The sequence below is a fragment of the Neofelis nebulosa genome, chromosome 11 (genome assembly GCF_028018385.1).
Source record: "Neofelis nebulosa isolate mNeoNeb1 chromosome 11, mNeoNeb1.pri, whole genome shotgun sequence".
NCBI lineage: Eukaryota > Metazoa > Chordata > Mammalia > Carnivora > Felidae > Neofelis > Neofelis nebulosa.
The window spans coordinates 33,727,839-33,737,511 of record NC_080792.1 but is presented as its reverse complement, the minus strand read 5'-3'; the positions used below and the strand labels follow the sequence as shown (position 1 = coordinate 33,737,511).

General features: G+C 39.6%; 1 pseudogene; it reads right to left on the bottom strand.

The window, feature by feature from the left end:
* Positions 1-7,483: 7,483 nt before the first annotated feature.
* Positions 7,484-9,400, bottom strand: LOC131489586 (axonemal dynein light intermediate polypeptide 1-like; annotated as a pseudogene).
* Positions 9,401-9,673: the final 273 nt, after the last annotated feature.

Here is a 9,673-nt window from a genome sequence, read left to right as displayed (position 1 = left end):
GCAATCTTGAGGAAAATCCCACATCCCCTACATGGGCACACACACACACAAAATGCACAATAGATATCTGGAGAAAATGAGAAGCCAGGAATTAGGAGACAAGAAATGGGGTAAAAGAGGAAAGAATTCAAAGACAAGAGAGGATGAAGAGATAAAATGACAAAACGGGGCAGGGAAGATAAGAAGGGAAGAAGGAGAAAAGGAAAGATGCTTGTAATTATTTCAACTCCATAGTGGAGGGAGTTGAAGTATGCTGCTGGCTGAGGTCCCGTCTATAGGCAGTGTGAGTTTTGAAGACAGAAAAGACCTGATTTTATTCATAGTTCTGTATCTCTTATGTCATCTTAAGTAGTTCAGTGAACCCAAGCTTCTGCTTCTTGTCCATAAAATGTGGATTACAGTGTTGTAGGTTTGTTTTATGAACTAGAGAGAATGTATGTAATGAGCTTAGCACCTTGCTAAGAATTTAATAAATGGTAGCCGCTTTTATTATTGCTATTTTTTCCTTAGGACCTAATCATGTGGTATCTTTTTTGTCAATTAACTTCATACATCTCTTGTTCTTACTCTTACGTTTCATTAGCCAGTCTGTGCTAGATTATGCTGCCATAATAAACAACTTTAAAACCTCAGAGGCTTAAATGACACCCTACTTCATGTCTATTTTATATCAGTGACATCCCTGCTCTCATTCGTCCTTGCTCACAGACTAGGCTGATGGAGTCTCCATCATGTGGAAGGTCAATGGGTACCATGGCAGCAGAGGAATTGTGTGGCAGCTTTTAAACACTTCCTCAAGTAGTGACACACATCACTGCTGCTTGTGTTTCTTAGACTAAAGCAAGACACATGGCCATATGGCCAACTCCAAGGCAGCAGTGAATGTAACTCTGCCCTATGCTCAAAAAAGGAGACATTATGAAACCTAGCAAAACTACCAATCAAGTGTCCTCATTGATCAAACAGATCATAGCACCTATCTCATAGAGTTGTTACAAACATTACAGTGGTTGCAATGCCTGAGTGGCTCAGTTGGTTAAGTTCCTGATTCCTGATATCGGCTCAGGTCATGATCTCATGCTTCATGAGATAGAGACCAGTATTAGGCTCTGCTGACAGCACAGAGCCTGCTTGGAATTCTCTCTCTCTCTCTCTCTCTCTCTCTGCACCTCTGCAACTCACATATGCTCACTCTCCCTCCCTTTCAAAATAAATAAGTAAACATTAAAAAATACAATAAAAATTACAGTGGCCAATACATGTTGAACTTTTAGAACAATGTTTAGCATATGGTAATCATGCCATTGTTGCTAGATATTGAGATATATTGTTGTTGGAAACCCTTCCAAGACCGGAGCCATGGTTTGTGCTGCCTTGCCACCCCATCTGCACTGTCTCTGGCCCCTTGCACCATCTTGTTACTCAATAAATATTTGTTGAAATGAATTGGATAGTGTTCCAACAACAAGGCTGGGACCACCCACCAGCTGGCAGACCAACCACATGTAGGTTTATCAATTCCATTCCCCCTGCCAAACACCAGTGCACTTCACTAAGCATCCCTCAGCTGTGATTCTCCATTTTGGCAACTTAATGGACCTTAATGTAAATGTTCCCAGCCACATAAAACATGTTGAGAAGTATACAGTTTTCTCACTATTGACCGCCAGCTGCCATCACACTATGCACATACAGTGTACTCCTCCCCAACACCTTTCTTAGAAACATCACAATGGTCAGCACACAGGATATCAGTGGTACATTTTAATGACGATTGGAAAAGAAAAATAAAACAATAAACTTTAAAAGCAAGGGTCTACATCCTGATATATAAATACTCTTTGGCTTGAGCTCAGTAGAAGGTCTCTACCTATCTGGAGACTAAATGAATTCTGTTTCTTTGCATTACCTGCACAATTAAATATAAGGCCATTGGAGAGAAAAATGCGGTAGAAAAAAATGTAACTGAGTTGAAGTCTCCTCTTGGCCACCCTCATGAGAAACCCTGAGCATTCTACTTAATTTTTTTTGGTTATTAGTTTATGTACCTATGAAACAGGGAAAATAGTTTGTAGGATCTCCTTCTAAGGGCTGATAAAAGAAACTGACAATAAGAAATACGAAAATTCTGTGAATACATAAAAAATGATTATGCAAACATCAGATACTATCCATAAAAATATTTTATTTTGATTTTTGGTATTCTCTTTATTTCTTGACCTTTCTGTATCTGACTTCAATCAATGTTCTATTGGGCTGCCCACTCTTCCCTGTAAGTCCTGTGTAATGAGTAGCAAGTTAAGGCAGAAGAAGAGCAAGCTGACCTCACCCGTGTCCTGAACAGATGCTGTTCAGTGAGTTTGTGCTTAACCCTGAGATCTTGATAATGACAGAGAGGATCATTTCAATCTGTTTAGATTTCTCTAACCTGATAAAAATTGATTGAGAACCACCAAATCCAATAGGTAAATGGAGAACTAAATGGAATGTATGCGGCATGAAGAAGTATGTGCATGTAAATGCAGAGGCTGTGAGAGGGGCTGGGAGACAGGAGCCAGTTATGCTTTACTAGACTTTCACATAAAACCCCCATTTAGAACAATGCACTTGAGGAAGTGACAGATATAACAATATTCCTTATTAAGGTTATTGTCTATTTGCTGCTTTTTTGGGGGGGGTGTCCTTTTTTCTTATCTAATAAATGAAGGGAAAAAAGGATAAAAGAAAGGAGGGAGAGACAAGTAAAATGCAAAAACATTGATTAAAGACCTACTTTGTTTCAGGCAAGAGGTCAAATAATTTATATATTGTGCATTTAACAACCCAACAATACTGGAAGAACCATTATTATTGGCATCTGCCAGATGAAAAAATGGTTAACAGGTGAACCATTTTAACTCATGTGGCTATCACATGGCATTTAAGCAACAGGTGTCTATTTGATTTCAGACTATCTTTGTTAATGTATTGACATACTAACAACACAAATGATTTGAATGGTGCTGTTGGAACCACTCAGGTGGTTATTTAAATTTGAACTAGTTAAAATTAAGTAAAATTAAGACTGCAGTCCCACATTTCTTAAATTAATTTCTTAAATTAGCCACATTTCAAGGGCTCAGTCACCACATGGGCCAAAGGGCTACTGAAATGGACAGCAGAAATATAGAACATTTCTATCATTTCAAAAATTTCCATTGGCTAGAGCTGTTTTAAAATGTGGGCTTTTCATGGGTCAGAAATAACCTATCTCTGTTGATTTTCATGAGGCTTATTACTCTACATGCATGGTGATTTCTGACTCTTCTTTGAGGAAAATATTTCACTAGACAAAAATGCCAATCAATCTTTGATTATTTTAACACAGAAGAAAATAAATTCCATGAGGTTCAAGTCTAAATTCTCGGTAGACCTCTGCAAAGTGATTGGTGAAATTTATGGACACAGCTGGTTTGCAGTTGTAAAACCCTATATTTTTTAATGCAAAATGGCATCTGTGCCTGCTAATTGGATACTTAGGCATACACACAATAAATTGCCTGGGAATTAGAAAGGTGTATTTCTTAAGTCCTGCCCACATCTTGCCATTTTGAGAATCATTGCAGGGATTCATTTTTCCTCCTTGTTATTCTTGTAGGGGAGGTGGAAAAAAGCCTTCTCCTTGTTATAAATATCGCCTGTTGGGAATACATCCTTCCTCCTCCTAATCCAGCTTTAATCCTTCCACGCTCTGAACTAAGAAACCACTGTCTGTTGTGGTAGCTGCCATTCTAAATAAGTTTGAGCTCTGTGATCATTGCCACCTGTCTGGTGAGAAAGGAAAAATCAAACTTCTAAATGCTACAGGCATCCCTGTCTTAGGAGTTGGATTCAAATGTTACACTGAGGCCATAGAAAAGCAGTCAAGATAAAACCTTGCCTAGCCTGTGTTTGAACATTTTAGTTCTAATGCGAGTATTCTCAAGTTTGCAGTGCAATGGCAACAATAGAATCTAGGGATATTCTGTTACAAGTTTCATGCAAAAGTTTATTAAATTTGCTCTCATAATTATTGTAAGCCCTAGAAAAGATGACTTGAGCTCCGGAGCCTATACTTCTCTCACCTGAGCAGATTGCTTTATCATTCTTCCGTGCACTGGTAATTTCCATTAGAAAGCTTGCTAACCTGGTATTGACAATTACAAGCCATAATCAGAAGGTGAAAAAGGCTCACCCACTCTGATCTGTGGTAAAGCCGATACCAGCTATCTGGGAAGAAAAGAAACACAAGAAAGTAAACACCGAATTGCTGGTATATCTGCCCTTTTTATGTGAGCACGACAAAGTGTGAAACATGAATGCAGAGAAAGAGAATGATTTTCAGAGATTTAATCCCCTTAGAATAGAAAGCTTTGGTTGCCGTTTAAGGAGCCTTTTCACCTCAAGGTCACAGCTTGAATCTCATCTGGATTTATGTATAGTGTTCGCATTCAATTATTTTTGAGCTCTTTCTGCAGTATTGCCTCTTTGCGTTGCATATATTGTTTATGCCCATTGGCCCTTTTGCACATTTGTCCTGCTCATTCTTGTCTGGTTAATATGCCCTGATCTTTTAAATTGGCTGATTGGGCTGTGATGGATGGGTTATCCTCCTTCCTCCTTTCTTCACCTAGATATAATCAAGTTGAAATCAGACTTCCTGGCCCTCGATGCTCGATGGGGGAAAAAAGCGGGCAGCTCTGGTAATTGGATAGTGCTTGGTGGACCTCCGCCCTTGGAAATATAGGTTCTGTTCTGCTATTTCTAGCCAGTGTATAAGTATCAAAATAAAGAAAATCAATTGACTATGGAGAAAATTACTCACTTAGAAAAATCACTATATATATATACATATATATCACTATATATATGTGTGTATGTATATATGTGTGTGTGTATATATATATATGTATATATGTGTGTGTATATATGCATATATGTATTTGTGTGTGTGCATATGAAGAGATGGCCTACATATACTTATTTTAAGGATAACAGTAATTTTAATTAATAAACATTAATTAGGAACTTATTATGTAAAAAGTATTATGTAAAACTTATTATGTAAAACGTACTACCAGGAACTATAGCTGATAAAAAGATTAAGTGCCATACCTTCCCTTAATTAACTTATTTAATAGAAAGAAATATATATTTGTGCAAAATAAAAATTAGGGCACAGAGCAACATGATGACAAACAAGAAATATATAATAAATCTTTCAGACTCACGGTCACAGAGGAATATTGTGGTCTGGGTTGATTAAGGAAGACTTCATACTGGAGGTAGGTCACAGAGAATATATAGCACAAGAATTAGATAGGCAGAAAAATTAAATTGTAGGGCATTCTAGAAAGTTAGAAGCTGAGAGTATGTATAGTGTGAGCTGTGGACAAGGTGAAATGATTGGCATGGAGCATGATCCCTTAGAAGACATATTGGAGAGATTGGAGAAAAAGTGAAGCACCACTTTTTTCTTTCACACATGCCTAATCAATTCTTCCTTTCTTTGTACTCATTTCCGTGCTCCTCCTACTAATGAGAGGCAGCAGACCTAGGGCTGTAGGCCTGTCCTACAGAATCTACAATCCCTTAGCCCTGAAATGCAGGGATGACCATTGAAGGCTGCAAGATGAGGAGCCCAGCTTAGAATTCCAGCAGGAGAAGAAAACCTAGCTTAACAGTGCTCAAATTGTGGTTTGGGGCTTTAACATTTTTCTTTCCTTTTCTTTTAGAGCCATCAATTGCCTTCTACAGACATTGAATTCACTTACAAAGTTAGAACAGAGAAATAAAGTGGAATGCAATGATCAGGAAATTCCATTTGTTTTTTTCTCCCTTTCATCATTTTGTTGAATGTGTGCAGAACTATATGAGGTTATTCATTTGTACCCAAGCAGGAATATAGGATTTGCCATATTGGATCAGCCCATTGGTCCATCAATGTTGTATTCTCACAGCCTCTGGCACCAGATGATACATGAAGCACCAGAGGAGAGCAAACTCCCCCCTCCCCCACATACACACACACAAGGCAGAGAGTCAATTGTGCAGTGCAATATATGGGGTAGAAGTCTTAGCTGCTTGGGATTGGACTATATAAATAGAATATGGATTTAAAGATGTCTACATAGGGCAGACGCTCCATCAGTTGAGGACCAATGTAGGCAGTTCTTACCTTTAGAAACTGTGTCCAATGTCTTCCTGCTCACTTTCAATTATAAGAACTATTATTTATCTCACAATAATAAATTGGAATAGTGGAATCAAACAGCCTCATTCCAGAAAGATGAAGGCAACACTGTATGATAACTGACACATGGCTGCTTTCTCTCTGGTGAAAGCATAAATGCAGTCAAAACTGGAATTTAACATAATACCTCAGAATCTGACCCCTCTTCCTTTGGTAATTATTCAAATGGGTTCACAGTCTGTTCAATTACTTAGCCTATTCACTCATTCACTCATCAGGAAAGGACTGTGTTGTGTGGAAATCTTCTTTCCAGTGTGAAGGGAGCTACAAGGAAGGCCTCCAAGGCTCAGTATAGTTGGGGAGTTGAGGTATGATGTGTCATCATAATGCAGGTGAGAGTATGGGCTATGTCGCAGGTATGGCCAGCTGAAATAACACATGCATTCAGAGAAGAAAGGGACCGATTCTAGATGATACAAGAAGGAACAAGCTTTATGCTGATATTTTCTTCCTGAAGGAGAATCTGCACACAACATAAAACAATCAGACATTCTTCAGAATACAATATTTGTGCAAAGTAAAAAATATTCTTAGTTTTATCAGTAAATTGTAGGGTGGGAATTGTGTTCAACTATAGATAGATTTCCCGATCTATATAATTTTGCAAAATTATTTCTAGTTTTATTTAGGATTTTCAACCTGAAGCCCCACCCAGACCTGTTGATAGTGATTCTAATAATGATGGCAGAGTCAGCTACAGAATCTCTGGGGCTCAGTATAAAATGAAACTAGAGGGACCCCAGTTCAAAAAGCAGAGCAAAAAGTATCCATTAAAGATAATCAAATATAAAGCTTTTCTCTTTACTCCATGGTCTCTCCTTCAACCTGTCATGGTGTGTTTAATTTGCTATTTAATGTCATCCTAATTAGTGAAAAAGTAAATTTAAATTATTTGCATGACTTTTACTGTTCATCTTTCTATTGCAGAATGCCAGTTTTAAACGCATGTACATGGGGCGCCTGGGTGGCTCAGTCAGTTGAGCGTCCAACTTTAGCTCAGGTCATGATCTCACGGTTCGTGAGTTCAAGCCCCGCGTTGGGCTGTGTGCTCACAGCTCAGAGCCTGGAGCCTGCTTCGGATTCTGCATCTTCCTCTCTCTCTGCCCTTCCCCCGCTCATGCTCTGTCTCTCTCTGTCTCAGAAATAAATAAACATCAAAAAAAAATTAAATGCATGTACAAAGGCACTTGGGTGTGGAATCACCAAACTTGCACAATTCATAATCTAAGCTCATATACCCATCTATATTTTGGTCTTACCAGAACAGTGTGTCCTACACAAAACTAAATTATTTGCATTTCACTTTCTTTTTTCAGGAAACTAGCTTTTTTATTACAAGAGGCTTATGATGGGGTAACAGTGCTTGCTGAGACCCATATGGAAATTTTTGCTTCTTTGGTGCAATAATGCCTTCCCCCGTGGACCTTCAGCTGGGGATTTGTCTGCTTAGCTTGAAGGATGGAATCTCCTCTTTGTGCTTCTTCACCTGTTTCCTTTCGCTCTCCCGCTTCTCAGTGGCCTTACACTTGGCCTTCTGCTCCTTTGTTTGCTTCTCCAAACTTCTTTTCCGTTTCTAAGTCTGCACCTTTCCTCTCCATGTCTGACCTCCCCTGTCGGGCCTGCGGCAACTTCCTCGTGCCACATGCCACACTGCTCTCATACAAGACCTTGGTAGGCGGCCGTGGTCATGCAGATGTCATCCTGGACTCACAGCGAAGGCAGTCCCCTCTCTGCACAGTTGATTATGACCGCCTGGATCAGCTCTTCAAAACACTGCGAGCAGAGCTCCCTGCGCACCGGGTAGATGCTGGTCCCCCTTGCCTGCCACTGCTGCAGCTTCAGGTCCGGCCACTCCTGGAGGTGCACCTTTAATCTCCATGTCTGACACCTGCTGGACTCATGGCTGCAGCCACACACTCCCTTGGGGACAGGACGCTATTCAAGATTTCTTCTGCTCACTTGGTAGGATCTGGGACACAGGAAGCATGTCTTTGTTGACTGTGAGATTGGATCCGAGGGTCCAGGCTGCTGGGGGGCTGCCTTTCAGTGGCCGTGCTTTGGGGCTCCTTTTCTCTGTGTTCAGCTCCCGACACTCTCTTCTCTCAAACTTGAGCAGAGAGTCTGCAGTGGGGGATTACGGGCGGCGATGCATTTCACTTTTTGATATTCATATGTTCTACCCATTCAATACTCTACCTTCAGCTTAATGATAAGTAAGAAATAATTGAAAAGAAAAGAACTGTGGGTTGCCTTATCTTTTCCTTTCCTTCTAAGGTGTATTTTCAGTGTAAGTGGTTAGCTAACACACAGGGAAGTAACTTGAGTAAGAAAGGATATAATAGAGATCCTGGAATGTTCATGATTCTTAGGCTGCAATTGTCTTCATTCCTCATTCAAAGCAAAGTCTGGTTCAAATGGAAAGCATGATCTCTTGGGGAAAGTGTGGCCTTACTTAGCCATAGATGTAACAAATTTACCTTGTACTTTTGAGTCTTACTGAATTCAAATTCACTTTGAGTCCATCAGAATTCTGAGCTCCTGGTAACTTGTAAATTTTAAATGTAAATGGTTGGCAAGTGATGTTGGTAATAATGCATATTTCAAGTATATACTCTGCTCACATGCATGCCCTAATGCCCCACTGAACTTCACTTATAAAATACAAGTTCAAAGATAAAATTATTAAGAAATTCAAGATGATGACAGGAGCATTAAACCAAATACAGAGCCCCTTTAAGACAGAGCTCTGTGCAACTGCACAGGCCCAATCCCATGAAGTTGGCCTTAATAATAATACTATTAAATGTCTAACGTTTACTGTACAGGGCTATGTGATAAAGCTACCTTGTATATCTTATATCTTTAATTTTTATAACAGCTCTATTTGATGTAGGAGAAAATTGAGATTTTGATATATTAAGCAATGACATTCTAGGTTCTTTATATTGAAAGCGTCCTTCTCTGGACCATCATAAGATGAGGTTTGTTGGGAATGAAAAATTCTGGGCCCTATCACAGACCTGCTGAATCAGAATCTGCACTTTCAAGAGCATCTCTGGTGATTAGTGTACACATTAAAGTTTGACAAGCACTGTCTGAGTCACTCTGATGACAAACAGAAGGGGCCATGATATGTATCAAATCCTATCTGACTTCAGACCTTAAATATGAAACCAATACCCTACTGTCTTATATAATCCAAATTTCTTTTTAATTTTTTTTTTTTTTTCAACATTTTTAATTTATTTTTGGGACAGAGAGAGACAGAGCATGAACGGGGGAGGGGCAGAGAGAGAGGGAGACACAGAATCGGAAACAGGCTCCAGGCTCCGAGCCATCAGCCCAGAGCCTGACGCGGGGCTCGAACTCACGGACCGCGAGATCGTGACCTGGCTGAAGTCG